This window comes from Numida meleagris, chromosome 12 (assembly GCF_002078875.1).
Source record: "Numida meleagris isolate 19003 breed g44 Domestic line chromosome 12, NumMel1.0, whole genome shotgun sequence".
Classification (NCBI taxonomy): Eukaryota; Metazoa; Chordata; class Aves; order Galliformes; family Numididae; genus Numida; species Numida meleagris.
This window is the reverse complement of record NC_034420.1, coordinates 10,266,332-10,285,461: the sequence shown is the minus strand read 5'-3', so window position 1 is coordinate 10,285,461 and position 19,130 is coordinate 10,266,332. Positions and strand designations below refer to the sequence as shown.

Here is a 19,130-nt window from a genome sequence, read left to right as displayed (position 1 = left end):
GACAAGTCAATGAATAATGGCGGGTCTCAGATTCCAGGCTTTCTCCTTGAGAGCCAAAGTTTATCAGCCTTTTGTCCAAAATAAACTACAGACTAAGGCCTACTAAAGCTCAGCTGTGCAAAATTTAATCCTACAGCAAGTTTAAAACCTAGTGCAACCAGACAGAGCAGCATTACATTTGCAATAACCATCAGTTGACTAAGCAGAAGCTAATCTGACCTGTCTCCACATAAAAAAAAGCAAGGCGAGGGATTGTTTGGTCCTGCTTTGCTTGAAATTGAAAGTTAACTTTTGCAAGCATCCATCTTTTATCACCCAAACTGAAAGCTAAGTCAGCAGAATTTGCACACACTGCCAGCAAGAAAGGCAAAAGTGGAGGGCAAACAGCTTCAGAAAATCCCTTTTTGATGAGCAGCATTCTTTGCCCCGCTCTAGTTGTGATGCTGCCTCTCAAACAAGCAAGCTTCGGGGCTTGTTCCCCCATGCCAAGAAAATCATGCCAAGCAAACAGTGGCAAGGACAAAGTCAAACTCCGAGGGACTGTCTTCATTAAAGAAAAGTAAGGTAACGTGGGGGATTATAAACTGCAGTGCCCAGGATGATGAAGGACTGATGTCCTGGCCCACAAAGTCCCTTCTCCCCCTGTGCTCATAAATAAGAGCAAGCGATCAGCAATCAATATAAAATAAACAGGCACCACACTTGAAGAGGGGTTTGGAAATGCCATGTTTGTTTATGCCAAAATTAAGAGTGGTATAAGCCATTACTCTTTCTCATCAAGCAGGTTCTGATTTTCAACTGAAAGTTGGTGCTATTTGTTGTATGTGTGTGTCTTTTTAAGCCTCTAATGGCCAGCTGTGACAGCCTGACTCAGACTGTGTAGAAGGAGCTGTCAGCACAAATCTTGGCATCTCAGGTCCAGACAACTGCTTGCCACCAGGCGAAGGTTTGTACTCGTGCCAGAATGGATTTTGAGAGACAAGCAAACAGGGCATTAATTCTACCAAAGAAAAACGAAAAGCGGGGAGAGTTCAGGATCTTACACTTCAGATTATGGTTTTCCTGTCAACAGCTCATCATTTAGTTCATGAGCTATGAAGGGCACGGACATCAGATCCCCCTTGCCCTAAGCTGGCCCTGTCATGCAAAATGCTGGCAGGATCCAGAGACCACCCCTCCATGCAAGGCTGCTTGCTGAAACAAGAAGCCTGGCCATCTGTTGGGAGGTAAAGACATCCCTGTCAGCCTGCGCCTACAGCCTTAAACAGGCCCTTATGTAGCAAAGCCTCCAGACCACTCACTCTGTGGGGTGAAGCCTATGCTCACCCGGGTTTGTTGTGGGACCTATCAGAGCTCTGCCGAGAGCTGGGCTCAGCAGCTGCCTCCTTGGTCTGCTGCAGCCCTACAGCCATGAGCAGAGCTGGGACATGGCAGAATTAAACATATCACCACTGAAAGACAGCATCAGCCATTCAGAGGCAGGAAGAACCTTCCCAGCCCCGGCACCACACATGTAAGGTGCACAGCTGCAGGCTCAATGCAAGAGGCCCTCAGAAGAGACTGAAAGCTCTTTGTGAATTACTCCAGACAAACACTGTGCATTACAGCTGGGAGATTCACAATGAAATACAAGAATTGCGTTTTGGAGTTTCCAAACCCTGACCCAAAGTTTGGAAGTCTAACTCTAATTGCCCTGTCTTCACCAAATCTTATGGAAGCTTCATCAAAATAAGCTGTAGAAGAAATTAGACCCATCTATCTAAATCCACCAAAAAACCTCAGGCAAGCAAACAAAACTTCATTTGAATTAAATCAACTCAATAAAAAATTAACTTAAAAAAATACATATTTTGAGATAAATTTTCAAGATACAACGCTTACACAGCCAAGATCATTCATTGCATTTCAAGTACAGATTTGCCAGTTCATAGATCATGTCCTGCCAAGCACTGTACTTTTATTCCACAGAAAGACAAAACAACCTATAGGCCTCACATTGTTGGGAATGCACTAGAGCTGGAGCCCCCAGCTCCATGGACACATCCCACGCTCACCCAAGCAAGAGGCGAGCAGCTCCCAAGCTGGCCTGGCACTCTCCAGCTGCTGGCATCCCCACTATGGCAGACAGATGGACACATACGGATCAGGATAAGGGCAGAGCATCATGGTTTGACTCATGAGGTTCAGCTCTATCTATTGGTTCCTGCTTGAGACTAATTGCCCCAGTGCCTTCTTCACCTCCAGTCCGGTCCTGCCAGCCTCACTCATTAGCAGCACTTCGCTCTGCAAATATTTCAGATTTAGACTGACAGGACTGATCCAGGAGAAGTGCCAGCAGAGCTGAGCCCTTTGTAAGCACAAAATTCCATCCCTGTTTGTTTGCATCTAACTTCTTCTCTGTGGGATGTTTTTTTTTTTTTTTCCAGCTCTAACATTCTCCCCATTTAGCAGGGCTGTGTAGCATTAATACAAACCACAGAGCATATATAGCATTAATACTAACCACTGGGGCCTGAAATTCATTCAGAAGATGAAAAAAATGTGAAAAACAGAGGAATGTCAATGCAATCTTCAACTTTAACTCTCTCCAAACTTATATGAGTGCTAAACACCAGATCTTCTGCCACACAAGACTTGGTAATCAATTACAGTTATTGCTACCACTCGAAGTTTTGTTTTGCATGAATCAAACATAACACGTTTTCCAACTCCTTTCCTGACTACTGACATCCCTGGCATGAAGAGCATTGGTGCATATGGAACAGAGAAACACAAGCCAACTCCGCAGGAGTCAGCTCAGGTCCATAAACATGTAAACTTTCACAAAGGACCTGGGCTGACTGACTTACATTACTATTAAATCAAAGGGCTCTGGGCTTCACCCCTTGTCCCATGTGGATATGAGACTCCAGTTACAAAACAAGTTAATTTTAAGTTCTATTTAGCTGTGATAAGATGCAGCTCAGGGCAGCTGCAAAAATGACTCAAGCATCAAAGTCTGTGAGCACGCAGCCCATGCCATAGGATCATCCTACTACAAATCTCTAAGAAACTGCAAGGACCAATGTAGAAACTTAACCCTCAGTTAAAAAAAAATCCAGTCTAAATCAGGCAAAAAAATTAATCTGAACTTCTGTCTCTGCATGTCAGCTGGAAGCTCTAGCAAATGGTTTATTAGTTCTTCTGGAAGGGTTCTCTCCCCTCCTTACAACTGGTTAGAAAATTACCCTCAGGAGATAAAGATTTTTTTCTAACAAAAGTGCTTCATTCCCTGAAAGGTTTTGGTGTCAGCAGGACTCTGCTCTCACCATTGCCCCGCTCTCTACCAGTGAGGGGCCCTTTCCCCAGCCCCTCCTGAGCTCTCTGGTTGCCCTGCTGCCTTCCCACCCTGCTTCCTCTGCTCACTCCTGGCACCTTGCAGGAGCTGGACTCAATTATCCTTATGGGTCCCCTCCAATTCAGGATATTTTATGATTCTATGGTTCTACCTGCTCCCCACTGCTGCTGGCTCCTTCCTGACGCCCATCCCCTGATTCCTCTCCTTCCACCGCGAATTAATGTCCATGTTTATTCAAAGCAAACAAAGAGTTAAAGAAAGCAAGTCCTAACACGATCTAGGCTGGTTCTTCTGTGACTCCCCCAAAGGAAATTTAAAGGAACTCAAACACGAAAGCTCAGCAGTAGGATTTTCTTGCCATTGCCACAATAAATATGTCTGTGGAAGGAGAAAAAAATAGTTGGAAAGGGAAGACCTGCCGCATTCCTGATGCTGAAGAAAAGCTTGTTTGTTCCCAATACATTGGAGAAGTTGTTCAGGAACAGTTCATCCATGTGAAAATATGACAGCTGTCGGGCTGCCAAGGTCAGCCAGAGCAGTGGCTATCCAGAAGCGCCAGTGATACAATTTAAACCTCTTTAGGGCAAGCAAATCTGACAATAATCAACTCTTCTGTGGTGTAAATGCATTTGATAGAACAGGGCAAATTTAGACTCCTGGGTGAAATACAGCAGTAAGTACATGTGGGTTTGCAAAATTAGTACGTGCAAAATACATGCAATAATCAGCAACTGCCCACCAGATAAAAGGATTGCACGCTCATTCTGTATGATGTACCAATTCAGCAGGAGCACTAAATATGTGCATAAATTTAAATACAGAAGCAGTTCTGTTGGAGACAAAGGTGGTATTCACATACCTCAGTACCTTGCAGAACTCGGCTGTGCTCCTTTCCGTGGTTGCCCTCCCAGCAAAGAGGATGCTGGGACACTACAAATACAGTTTTCTCAAGGAGTATATGATGGATATTTTTTTTTCTGGTGAAAACTTGGCATATAAAGGTGCACAGAAGCCAATATAGGGGTGAATCCACAGGTCACCAAGAGGCAGCCAGTGCACACACTTCAGCTGCTTCATTGACGCTTTCAGGATTTTCTATGTACTTTTCAGACATAACTCTCTCAATCAGCAACTTCTACTGCACCTACTGGTAACTAAATTAGCCACGAAAATCAAAATATGGAGAAAATGCATTGTTTCATGCAATTTTAGTTTAAAAAGAAAAAATCAAAGCATAGAAACTTCCCTGCAGAAATTTCAGAAGTACTGAGTATATTTCTCGCCTTTTCAAAGTGACTTTCCTAATCAAAATTCCCATCTTAAGATAGATAACTCCCAACTTTTAAAAAATTAAACTAAAATACAATTTTTTTCCTTGAATTATAATTTTTTGACTTTTCCAGCATTTCTGAGCTTTACTTACAGGGAGTGTTGTTTTCTTTTTTTTTTATTATTCCAGTTTGCCATAGAAAAGATGTCAAGATAGTGGAAAATTCAACACTAAAAAAATTTGAGCCCAACCCAGCTAATAACTGCAGAAAAAGGAAAGGAAAAAAATCTTATCATTTGAAATATGCAAATTCCCATCCATTAATGAATCCACTGTTGCAACATTTTGTTTTTTGGGTTTTTTTCTTTCTGTTTGTTTTTTAACTCACAGACCTTTTCACATAAGACAAACGGTCATGTCAAGTACCCTATTCACAAAAGAAAAATTGAGCCTTACACTGGTATTTACCAGCATGAGGCCGTGCATGGAAATCAAATATAAGCATGGGGGAAACCTCCTATTACCCACATGTTCACAGCTGGATTGTGCTTGGCTCTTCAGTCAATAAACAGCAGTAGCTACCTTTTGTGGCATTTTTACAACAGGAAATTTGTTCTGCAGAAGAGAAATTAAACACCAGATACAATCATCTAACTCTTTTCTAAACATAACTTTCTTGAGTTGTCAAACATCCTAATTAAGAAGAAGGAAAAAAATCCCAAATCTGCTCTCACTGAATTCAGCATTCTCAGCAACTTAAAACTGAAGCTGAATCAGACATGTATTTTGTATTTATAGGATGCTAAGGAGTCACTAAGGGGAAAAAAAAAGCCAAAACCAAAAGCCTCGAAAATTATTTATTTTACTAAAAAATACATATTTCCCTCTTGAACTACAGAAAAGGTCCAAGAAAGGCAATGTGACAGAGAGAATAAGCCTCAAGCAGCCAGAATCTATTGACTGAGATTCTTCAGGCAATGCCATACCAATAGAAACAAAATAGTCTGCATTATTTTTGTAAACTTGCTCTGACTCCCAGAGCTAGCACAGCTGGGGTTTGCTGTTATCAACACAGTAAATATTCAGTTCAGCACAGCAAATAGGTGAGGAGGATCCACGTAATCACCAGATCAGAAGGTAGGACTGCCCAAAAGAGCCTTAAATTACTTGTTGCTTGCTTTACTGAGTGCTTTCAATTGCTTTTCCTTAAGTCTGCGTGTTCTGCACAGCAGATCAGTCTTTCATCTTGCCCCTGACGGAATTCTCTAGCTCTCTGATACTGAGTTAAAATGCATCAGAGAAATTAGAGTACTTTGGGAACGCGTGTTTGGCATTTTTGCCCACGAGTGAGTTAAAATCCCAGAGATGGTTTTGGTTCCCTCTCCCAGATTTTTAATAAGAAGGAGATACCACCACCAAAAAACAACATCACTAAACAAAATTAAAAATAGTCCAGAGGCAGCTTTGAGTGCTCAGCTTCTGTAATTTAATTTTGCCCCAGCTCTGACATTTTAATTTTTTTTTCCTTAAAGTAGTGAAAATCTGACTTTTCTTCTATATCCTTACCTGTGCTCAGATCCATTATCTACCATTTTTATTAGATTTCAGCTGCAGCTGCCCCCTCCCATCATAAGAAAAGTTGGAAGGAGTTCACGCCATCTGCATACAGAGCATACGCAGTGCATTTGGTTTGTGACAGCGCGATGCAAGATGACTGCGCGCACACCCAGCCGCGGTACTACGTGACAGCGTCGCGAGGCAGCAGAGCTGCGCTCCTGTGCCGCACGCAGAGCAGTTGTTTGCTTACCCAGCACAGAAACCTCCAGCTCTGCCTTCCCGTGCATGCTTCAAATCACTGCCTGCTCCTTATGAGCTGACGGGCCAGTGCTTTTGCTGAAATGGTGACGGACTTTCCGGCGTTAAAGTGAGTGAAGTCACATAACCAACAGAACTTATCCTTATTTATTTATTAAAAGCAGCAGTATTCAGCCAATTTGTTTCCACTGAACTACTTTCATTTTTTTCTGTCTCTGTCTGACTGCTCACAGACTGGGCTACCAAAGTGGGTGAGATATTTCTAACTTTACTAAAGATGCTACAATCCAGTCACTGGAAAAAATCTAAAACATCTCTGCGCTCTGTCATAGTTCACACAATGCCATTGAATTAGCAGCCCTCCCAGGGCCATAGTTCTGCTAAAAGAACCTCTGTTCAGTGTAAGCGATGACAGATAACAGCATTGCTGTTATTGTAATACGATATGAGTATTTGGTTGCCTGCTACCTCACGGTAAACTACTGTAACTTTAGCAGTGTTACCGAAAAGCATCGGCGGTATCGCAGTCCCGGTATGCTGCAGAGCAGTGCTAATCCAGCCAGCTGAAGCTGCTTCTCTCATAGCAGATGTGGGACTCTAAAACTCATCACCTGGAGCCGCGGGTGCTGATGACACATTCCTTTCATCCACTTGCTGGGAAAGTTATAAAGATTCACGTGGTACATATTCCACGCGTGGGAAACAGGCACTTCCTTTCTCTTGCTCACCCTTCCCAGATCAGCACATGAATGCTCTGCAGCATATAAAGAGCTGGCATATAAATTTTGTGTGCACGTACAATAATCAATGATTTCTCAAATAATCTGATGCCAACAATATCCTTAAATAACACTGACGCAGCAGTGTGACCATCCAAACTACCAAACCCAGCGGGGCAGGCTATTTATGGGACGTGTGGGAGCAGGATACCTTCTGGCCACAGCCCGAGCCTCTACAGCACGGAGAAAAGGTTCTGTACAGACAGATGTGGAGTGCTACTCCAAAACCCTCTGCACAGAGGTCTCCTGCAATGGTCAGGCAAGGTGTTGGTGTTGTTCTAACAGCATTCCTCCCCGTGACCTGGCTCAAAACTCACTCTGGTTTTGTTTCCAAGATTTTTCTTTTCTTATAAATGGAAAATGCATGTTTAAAAAAAAAAGCCAGAAGGTGCGGTCAGACTGAGATGGGAACGGTATTTGACCAGACTTATGCATAGGACTGATGGCCTGAGAAGAGAGAAAGGACAAAAGGAGATACCCTTAGGTCTCTTATTTCCAGCAACGCACAGCATATGCCAGTGGTGGACCAGAGGCACATCAGAAATGAAGAAAGCAATTGAGTTCATTCATGTCTCCAAATCATTAACAATATACAAGTCCAAGGAGTCTCCAGCCCCAGGGAAGCGTAACAGAAACGCAGTGCACACGCTGATGTGAGCCCCCAACATGCTGACTGTGCGAGCTAAGGGGCTCTCCGCTGCAGCTGTTCCACTGCCTCAGAAGCACTGCCAGTGAGAGTGTCATTTGTGAGACCACGGGATTAAGTGCTGGGATGACACCTCAGCCCCAGCTTTTGCGTCACCAAATCCTCAGCAGAACTGTAACGGCAATGGCCAACTTAGAAATGAGACCATAAATCTCGTTTCACACGGCCCTGTTCTGAAGATGAGTGCAAATTTCCTCACCTGACTCAGCTGCATAATTACATAGAAGAACTGGGGAAGTGTCAGTGTTCGGAAGGATTGAGTGCAGCCCCTCGACAGACAATTTATGCTTCAAGAAGCAAATGAAGAGTTTGTTTCAAATAAAGAAACAGCAGGGAACGACTTTACATAGGGGAGAAAAAAACCAATAACATTATCAAGTCGTCATAACTTCTAGCGACTTGAATCTAAACTGGGATCGTGGTCAGAGCGAGGAAGGACAGCTTGAAAGGGGATTTGCTGTGAGATGGGATTCTTCTTTTTTTCTGTAAACTTTTTTGTTTCTCTTGCAAATGAGATCTAGTTAATAGGAGGGTTTGAAAGAAACCAGTGAGACTGAGTCTAGCATTAGCCATGCAGTCAAATAATGCAAATGTATGTATGATATGTGTAAGTTTTCTCTTTATACAAGAAAAGTTCAAGCACAAAAATGATGTGGAACAAAGTCAAACGCTGACCTGAGCTCCTGCCCACGGGCTGGACATTCCACTCAGGGGTTCCCATTGTTTCATGATACTCAGAGAATAGAGCTCTCACTTCCTTTGCAGCAGGGAGCTCTGGCAATGAGGATGGGATCCGGAGTATCACTGTTATTTTGAGTGGTAGAAGGAAGCAGAATGCTGTTCTGTGGAAAGGTGGAGGCACTTTACTTGAACTGTACGTGTGGTGGTTCAACAGGAGGGTGTTGTTGGGTGTTGGAAGGGAACGCTGAACTCGTTCAAAGTAGAAAATTGTGCAGAATTTCCGTGTGTGTGGGTGGAGGGGGGGTAAGCAATCGAGACACTGTGAAAAAATGTGTATTGTAAATCACCACACAAGGGGAAGACTGAAAGAGTAAAGGGAAAAGAGAAAGCTTGTGATGTCCTAATAAAGAAGATCACAGTAGATGTAATGCTGGAGATATTATCAATAAATATTGCACATATGCACGATCTTTAACATTACGTTGGAATAACTTAATTTTAGAAATAATTACCTCCACAGCAGATGTGATATAAACATATACGTTTTGATTCTACACAACTTTTGGATGAAGTGGAACTTTTCCTAAAGCAATGGACTTTGAACAGAGAGGAAAAATACTTTTGCTGATGCCCTCTTCTAATGTCACAGAGAAATGAAAAGGCATTATAGCCTGTAGCTACAAAGGTGTCCTCTGCACCCATCCAGAAGGGCGATGCAGCTAACAAGAAGTGTGGTCTGCCCTTGACATCAGTCACCAGTGAGGATACCCAAGCTGAAAGATAAAACCAAATGTCCTAAACTGGTGTAGTATAACGATCGAAATGCTGGTGACAAGTCGTAGGTGGGGTGAAGTAAGGACATCAGTTGGACACTGCTGGCTGTGTCACCAGGATGCCTTTCTGTGTGAACACAGGGATTATACCCATGATCAATGGGATTCATATCCACAAAACACACTCCATGAGGATTTACAAAGTCCTACATAAATCCTGCATACTTATTATTTTTCTGTATCACCATGGAGTAACGAGAATAGCATTAGCAACAGGAAAAAGCGTGTTTACAACAAGCAACTAGGTAACCATGCCAGGGCAGAAGTTTTTGTTCATCGACATTGTACCAGCAAAAGCCACAGTGAATGTAATGAACTAGGAACTGCTTGCAGCTTTACAACTTTTCACTCTCTTTTTTACATTCTACTATTCTTCTTTTGAGAACAATTGTGGCAACTGGCAAAGAGTAAAGAGGATGAGCGAAACCTCACAGCTGGCCCCTTCTAGCACCTCCCTGGAAAAAAATATTTCCTCCCTGGTGTAAAAATAACTAACGAATCTCACCCAAAATCTTTCTAACCAGACAAACAGCTTAAAGCCATCAAGAATGCCGCATGAGCACAGAATATTGATCATTCTTTTTGCACTCAGTTCTCCAGCTCCCACAAAGTTGCACTAAAGACTTCTCTATTAAGACCTAATTGCATAATAATTAGCTTAAATGTTGAAACATACTATCCATTCTATAATACATACATTTTACTAATGGAAAGCCTGAAATCCTGTGGGATGGCTGGCAAAACAATGTGAATCTAGAAGACGAGATCAGGGCCTTACCTCAGATGTATTAACATAAATCTAGAGAAAACATTAATTTTCATCTTTTCTGGTGAATTAACACTCCAGGCCCAGAGTTAACCAATACAGGAAATAAAAACACAGCTATATACCCAAAGGCTTGATGAATCTCATTTGCTAAGCATACAATATCAAGTTTTAAATCCCCACTCAATCTCCAAATAAAAATTAAGAGGGAGTTTGAAGAAATACTTTACAATGACACTGACACGTGTTAGATACTGTGCTAAAATACTCTCACATCACCTTGTCGATAATGACCACCAACCAACAGACAACCCTGACAAAATAATACTCCAGGCTTGATTCAAAATGAGAAGGAAAATACAGTTACATGTACATTATCTAAGTAAGTTGCATGTGAGTTTCGTGTCTATTAGACAAAATAACATATCTCCGAGTTCAGAAGTATTAATCATTCAGATCATAAGAAGTTTCTCCCCTCAAAGTTTACTTGGACTGGGCAGAATTACTACACGTACAAAGTGACTGCACTGTTCTTGCCTCTGCAATGAAGTTTTTCTGCTGCCCTGGAGCTGTCTACATCCAGCTTTAGCCTTGGCACCTCCTGAGCCTTTCACCAACATTTTACAGAGTGAGTTCATGGATATAAATAAGCAGGCTTGGCTCACTGTATTTAGGAGAGCATGAAGATCCCTTCATCTATAAGATTCCTGATGCTCAGTACAAGCAGCTAGCTGGAACTAGCAAGGACATTGAGGAGAAAACTTTTATCCTTGCAGAAAGCGTCTTGGGACTTGTTATGACTACAGGTGGTCAGACACTTGACTTTGCGTCTCTCCTGAAAGACAGCACCTGCACCAGCACAGTACTCCCTGGTGTGACACCTCTTCAGTAGCATCTGAAAGGGAAGCCTACCTCCTGCTGAGCCACCAAACACTGCTTCCCACAGCAGCGAAGCTTTTCCTTAGAGGACTCTTCTTTTTAAATAAAAATTGTCAGCCTAGTGATGCAGTGCCAATAACTCCATGTGGTTTTGCTTTTCTATATTCTGAAGGTTGCTTTTAAAAAATGGGTTTCATTTACACAACTGGGTACAGCCAAGTGGTGTGTCAAAAGTTTCAAACCGGTATGATTTTTTTGCAACTGGTCATGGTCTTCTTGATGTGCACCCACTCATTCAGAAGGCACATTTCTAGCCTTCACCTACATATCTCTTTTAAAGCAACAGACAAATACAGCCTGCACTCCTTAACAACAGTTTTTGGTTATTTCCTTTCCACTTCTAAAGATCACAAAATAATGACTTTTTCTCCTTTAATAAAAGGAAGCTTTGTATTGAGTCATAGGCAATAACGCATTCCGGATATGTAAACCAAGAAGGAACGTGGGGCTGGCAGAACACCCACTGAAACTGTCTTGCCTTCATCCCAGGGAAGATCATGCTTTTGAGATATTCAGGCAGAAAATTTTCTGAAATATTAAATACGTTGATAGCTCAAAGCACTGCTGACTCCAAGCCAGACCCCCAGACTGGAACATTTCTGCGCTCCAGGCAACACTCTGCACCCTAATTCAGTGACTGGACATGCCTTTGTTCAGGAGTGAAATACAAATTTGGATGGAAGGTTCTCACCTAGCCAGAAATAACCAGTTCAGATCCTATCTTGGAGAGTCTACAGAATGAAAAGGAAACGTCTTTCTTGAATGCGTGAGAGGCATTTCCAAACTATCCCTACCTATTACTTCTTAAAGGATGCAGCAAACAGCACCCCTTAGGCTGTATAAATCTCTGCAGAAGGAACGGAATAATTTTTCTCCCATCACAAACCTTCCAGTCTAATATTTGACAGCCTAGATCAGGTGCTGTCCAAACATTTATTAAAACATTTTAAATGATGAATATATCCAATTATTACTATTAATGCAGCTAATACTGACTAATGAGGGGGAAACATACTAGCTTGTGTCCCACAATTCATTACCCCTGCCTTGTCAACAATTCAAAGCCCAAAACCTAATCATCCATACTGGGCCCTGTTATATTTCACACGTCACATTTAATAAGTCACTCAGTGCCTATAAATTAATGTAACATGTCGGCGTTTATGAGTGCGGCTTTGTCACTGTTAACAAATGATGTGCTGGCCTGGTCTGCTGCAGCTCGGCAGTGACGAATGACGGAGGATGATTTCTCTCCAAAGTATAAACTGCATGCTGGGGAGCACAGCAACACATGCATACATGTATGGACATGTGTGCTCACGCACGCACACAGAGTACGTGTGGAAATGGTATATAAAGCAAAGAATATGCATCTGCATATGTTTTTATAGGCATATTTAATATACCTTCGTGTAGACTATTTTTTAATTTGGTCATTCTATTTTATCAATACGTATCATGCCTACTAATATATATACATATATATGTATACTGCATGGGATTGTAGCAATGTAGATACGGCTTTCCAGCAAGTTTAACGAAGATCTGTCTATTGAATGCATCATGTTACAATTTCAGCTGTGTTACTTTAAGCCAACTAAGTTTCTAGAACAGTAATAGGTACAGGTGGGGCCGAGTTGGATTTACAATTACTCCGAACACCTGTAATATTTCTATGCTTAGTGCTTTCAGAAATGAAACACCGCAGACTTGCAGCGCAAAACACGCTGCTGAGCTGCAGATGACTGGCACAGCACCAGCAGGTTTTGGTGGATTTTTTTTTCTGAGCAAAACTGGGTTTTTTTAATGGTATGAATTATTCACAACTTGAAGACATACCGCTCATGAAGTGAAACGGTACCTGTGATGTACAGACAATTTTAAACATACTTCTTGATATTTTCCTGCACAAAGTGTAAGCACTGGAAAGTACCAGCAAAACATTGGGGTCTTTTTGGTTACTTCAGTTACAGCTGTGACAGGTTCAGGATTGATGAAAGACATCTGGATCTACATACGGCTGCAGTAAGTACTATATGCAGTAATAAAACTGCATGTTGCAAATGCACTTTGTGGCCAGGAGGGAAGTTGTCGCTGGAAGCAGCTTTTATAGAGCTCAACTGGTTTGCCAGCAGTGGAGGACGAAGACAAATAGGGAAATGACCTCTGAGAGATGAGCTGTGAGCCCCTAGGAAAGCTGAATTTTACCAAATCACAGAACAGGACCCCTGCTTTGGTTTTGTAACAAGGCTTCCCTGATGGTAATGCCCTATTCATCCTTTTGTTCTCTTTTACACCAGTGATGTATCCCATGTCACAGCAGCAGATCCCCTATGAAATGAGACATACTCAAATACATACAATAGTGTGAAAAGTGTAACTGAGATGTGAATGCATCAGTGCTGAGCCCACAGCCAGTCTGGGAGCAATAGATCTGGCTGTGAATTTTCTGGGTAGTTCTTTTTTTTTTTTTTTTTTTTTTTTTTTTTTCCTAATGACTGTTATTTCCCAATAGTGGCAAACAGAAACTTTTGTGGGAGAGTCATGGCTGAGAGCCTGGAAATATGAAAGAATATGTGCAGAAGAAAACCTCCAGTGCATTAAAACATCATCTTTAGACCATCTATAAACAAAAGCATTCTCTCCCGATAAAATACAAGATTGCTTGCAAATTTTAATTTAAAAAAATGTTAAGTTTAAAAAATTCTTAGCAGTAGATATTGACATGGTAATTACTGAATTGAAGCATTTTCACTCATGAATTTCCCTTTTTTTTCCTTGGACCACTGACTCACAAATAGCTCGGCAATTTTGATTTTTACTTTTTCAACCTGATTTCAAACCTGAAAACTCTTGAGGGGACTCTGGGCCTGGTAAAAGGTTTCCTGCATGGGTCTAGCAAAAACTCCACAGATTTTTGTGACGCTCTGGCACTGAGCCCACTGAAGTGAAGCCCCCACAGAGGCAGCACCGCCCTTCCAGCAACTCCATGACTGGAGATCCCTGCACAGATACCTCGCACTGAGTTTGGAACACAGCACAGGTGCTGAGATTTAAATTCACCTCTTAGGAACAAATAGCAGAGAGCAAACTGAGCGGCACTGACACCAAGAGCTCCTCTGCCAGATGGATTTGGGAGGCTTGGCCAACCTTTCCACCCAGGCAGTGCAGACAGAGATGGGCTTCTCTGGAGGCCAGTTCTGGGCAGGAGCCCAACCCAAGTGCTCTGAATTGTCATTGGAAAAAGTTTGTCTTTTCATAGCCTCCATGGAGAGTGGCCAGCTTCCTGATTGGGCTTTTCCACAGTGTTCCAGGGCTAAGTTGTGCAAATACCCCCTTGAAAGATACTTTCTTACAGAATGGGAAATATTAACCTCTATAAATATCATCTCCAAAAGTTATATAATTGAGCAGCATTCAAAACACTTTATGTTTCAACCACTGACAAAGGTTTGTTCTTTGCTTAACATCAGCAGCTGTGACTCAGTGCTTCCATGTTTTGTTGAAGCAGCAAAACTGAACAGCAGCGCAACAAAAAGCCACGCTTCTTTTCCATATCACTCCATTCTGGAAGAGCCACCCAATGGTTAAAGTACTAGACCAGAACACAGAAGACCCAGATTCCTTTCTCTGCTTGGCATACTTTGTAAGCTGCCAAGTCGCTTTTAAGCTGCTAAAGATGCAATTAAGCCCTCTTGAAAGTCCTACTGCACATTTTACTGCATCTTTAGAAGTCAAAACACCTTTAAAAATCTAGCTTTAAATCTCTCTGTGTCTTCTCTTCCCATCTTTAAAATAGGGATCATGACACTTCCCTATCACACAGGTACTGTAAGGATAGATAAAGACAAAGACACTTTCTAAAAAGTGTCACACATATCTAGGATTGTCTCATGTACTGTTGGCATAAAAAAAAAGTCTCAGATACTTTTAAAGACTTCTGATATATAAAGAGAGAAACGATTTGGGATTTCATAGCCTTTTTTTGTTTAATGCCTCTAAGAAAATTATTCAGTACAGGCAGTATCAGTGAGAGAAGCACACTTACCGATTTGTTTTTCTAGGTCGTGTACGGGCTTCTGTTGGTAGTCCACACCTCTAGACTAATGGATAGGGTAAAAAATTGTTCAAAGGCTTGAGAATCGCTGCTCCTGCACTCTACATAATTGGGCAATAGCTGGTGCTGAAGGAAACCATGGTGGAGTACAGCCGGAGGTCAGCTACGGCACGGCAGCGTGTGGTGCAGAACAGCAAAGGCTAGTTGACCAATTAAAGGTAAGCGATGCCTCACGTCCCAGCTGCCTGCCATTTGCACTATGTGAAAGGTAATAAAGACCCTGAAGACCCAAGACCACATACCAGCCAAGCGATACAGAGCTCTCTTACAACAGAAAGTGGGGAGGGAAGGGGGGAAGAAACAAAATCCCAAAGATATTAAATATTTTAATAATTTCACTACAGAAAATTTATTTGTGAATTGGCTTTTAATATGTGCATTATTTTCCCTAAATGCAATTTTGTAATTCCTGCACTTAACTCAGAAATCATATAGTGCAAACTCTGCTTCCAAGCATCCTACACAAGCAGAAGTTGAGACCACCATTCCCGAATGAACACAAGCCATCTGAGCAGCTCTGCTGTGCAGCACACCCCCACTGCTTTTCTTTAATCCCATCCTCCTCTATGCCCTGTCATTCGTTTACCTTCTCTAGTCCTTTCAGTCATAAGTTCTGTGTGGCAATACTATATTATTTGTACAGAAATTTGACCTACCGGAGGCCTCCAGGTACTACTGCAAAATACACGACATACAAGAGAAAAGTTCTGCTTTTTTTTCCCCCTTACATACACACTGAGCTGTAAATGGGCAGAAAGAAAAGCAGAAAGTGAGCAGAGTGACTAACAGGAAAACTTAGTGACATACACATGCCAGTCAAGCTTAGCTAAGCAAAGTTTTCATGCTTAACTCTGAAAACTTAGAAAACTCCATGAGAAAAGTGGAGGCTTTGCAATAAAGCTATCACATCAGCACTGCTGGAGAGAGTTTTTTTAATTTAAAAAAAAAAGGCAAAAAGAGGCTGAATTGCCTTGTTGCAAAGGATTCATGGAATCTCTGAAATCTTGAGGAAAGAAAAGAAATCTGCATGACAATAACACTGTTTCCTTCTCTGAGGGAGCCATAGGGCTCAAAAAATCGTACAGAAAGGAAAAAAAAACACAGCTATTTTCAATTCAGTCCATTGTATAGAATGGTGAATGTCACAAGGTTTATTTTATAATGATATATTATCAAGAAAAATAAGGGCCCAGGCAGAGACCTATTTTCTCAAGAATTTATTGTTCACCAAAATGGTTTGTTTTGCAGAAACATTTTTTCCCCCTCTATTTATTTTTTTCCTGGCAGTTCCTTTTGGCTTCATTCTGGAACTGCCTCCATCCACACTTTCCTTTCCTTTAAGAGAGGTAAATCTTAGAACTTCCTCTGTTTTGGTACCTGCTGCTCTCAAACTTCCCCTGCACAGGGATGCTCCTTCTGTAATCACAGCTAAGCCACTGTCTAGCTCCTCCCTCCTGAAGCTTCAGAGGTCATCCAGACCTGTGGAGAGCCCAGAATGGAGCAAGGCACTACAAAGCAAGACTCAGCCCGGTGCCACCTTGAGATGCAAGGACACGCGTGGACCTCACAGTGAGGGATTTCGGTGCCAGTCAACTCACTGGAACATCCAGGTGGTGGAACAGGAGGCCAAGAGCAGCCCAAGCCCTCCAGCTGGAGCAAAGTGTGGTGCTGCTGCTCAGGGACTGGCTCCCAGCACAGGAACTCAGCTGGAGGAGCATCCCTCCTAATCCCGGTGTGAGGAGTGGAATGAGCTGCACTGAAATGAGGGGCTTTAAGCGGCTCTCCTCACCACCTGCCTGTGTGAACCAGCATCTCTACAAAGCACTGACAAGGTGTGCTTTGCATGGATATTAGGAAGAATTTCTTCTCAGAAAGAGTGGTCAAGCACTGGCACAGGCTGCCCAGGGAAGTGGTGGAGCCACTGTTCCTGGAGGTGTTCAAGAAAAGAGCAGATGCGGTACCTAGGGACCTGGTGTAGTGGGCAATATTGGTGGTAGATGGATGGTTGGACTAGATGATCCTAGAGGTCTTTTCCAACCTTAATGATTCTACAATCCCGTGCTATTTCAGTGGCACCATAGACTGATAAAACTTCATCACTCTGCCCTTCCTATGTGTTTGCACTGCCTTATTACAGCAGAGGGACAATTTGTATTCTTTATGTACTTAATCCCTATAGCCCTCATGTGAGTTAAGGTAATGCCAATATTCTCTTTCCATAGGGGAGGAAAAGAATCGACTTAACAAGCTCATACAAACGTTTTTGGGAAAAGAAGGGAAGGCACTCCATTACATGAGCAAGTATTCTGCCCCTGAATTTCTACTTCAGTAATTATTTCTTTCAATTAGAAAAGTAGAAGAATTAAAATAATAATAAAGTCCAACTCAGCTGCATTTTCCACTTGGAACTAGCGTTTGGTTCAGAAAGTAAATAAAGTAAAAACTGAGTAGGTGATGGAAATTCAAAGTGCATTGTCTGTCTAAGCTAAACTGATGCAATTCCACATATTCAGTTAAAAAAAAAAAAAAAAAAAACAAAGTCAAAAGTAGGTCAGAAGAGCTGACAGAATTAATCACAGAAAAGAAGAATGGAAAAATTGATGGGGAAAGATAACTTTTCATGATGAATTCATAGTCAGTGTTTAATTGAGTACAATGAACTTGAAAATATACTTGGTGAATGTCAGCATTAGCCGGACTGCTGCATGTTTGTTAGCAGTTAAGATGCACAAACTGATCAATAGTGTAAAACAAAGGAGCCCAGGTATGCATGTGTACTCATACATCACTTCAATAAATTATTCTGGATGTTAGAACCAGGGGGAAGGGAGGGAGGTGGATTTAGAACAATCATTTTGGGATCAAGAGCTAAATCATTTCAACCACATCTTGATTTCTGCAAAACTCTGCAGGAATTATGAGGCTTAACAGCATCTCAACAATTAGCATATTATAAATACAAAAATGATATATTAAAGCGAGAGGAGAAAAAGGCCAGCATTTTACACCTACAGTAATATAATTCCACTACTTAATGCAAAGTAACAGGCATTAGAGTGTTTGGGATCCTCTTGTATAGTGTTATCTGCTCTATCAGTAAATGAGACTATGTGAACAGTACAACCTATAAATAATTCAAGGCCTGAGATGGCAATTATAGAACCATGCACAACCAGCATGAATATTTTATGAAGGCTAAAACAGCCCTCAGAATGAATCATGGATAGATGAACACACACACACACACACACGCTCAGCTGTTGGCCAAGTATTGCTTCCAGACACGGCTTATATCTGATCCTTAGTACACCCAAAAAAAATTCTTCAACAGAGAAGTCAGAAGTTACATCTGTATTTTTATATATTAAAAGATATTAAAAAATAAATAAAGTGATGGCAGAAAAAAAAATGTTTTATCGGTGAGAGAAAATGTTTATTTCTTTCCAAAGATTTTAGTAGAAATTCTAAACAACTTTTCCACGTGCACAAAATATGGTTGATAAAGCAAACGAGGAGGTCCAAAAGAAAGGCCCGCAAGGGCTTATGGCAGACTGAGTACACTGGTCTGCAAAATCTGGCACTACACAAGGACTTGCCTACACGGAGATATTTACCCCTAGAGATACACAAGTATAGCTCGTACTGGTATAAGTTCCCATATGGGCACTATTATTGCAGCACAAGAGCATTCACATGGGAGTTACAGCTGTATAACTACTCCAGCATAATTATACGGGTATAATTATGCCAGTAAATTTCCCTGTATTAGCAAGCCCAGAGAAAACCTCCAGGTAAGGAGCACAGCACCGCTGCATCCCACTCCGGCACACCGCCACGGGCCTGCAGTGAAACGCAGCCCAAAGCAGGGGATCCCCAAACCCCGCTCC

The 19,130-nt window shown here is 41.9% G+C and overlaps 1 protein-coding gene across 9 annotated transcripts in view; it reads right to left on the bottom strand.

Moving 5' to 3' along the window:
- Nucleotides 1-19,130, bottom strand: part of EBF1 (early B-cell factor 1) — a 268,731-nt gene that overhangs the window by 102,788 nt on the left and 146,813 nt on the right. The window lies entirely within an intron of this gene.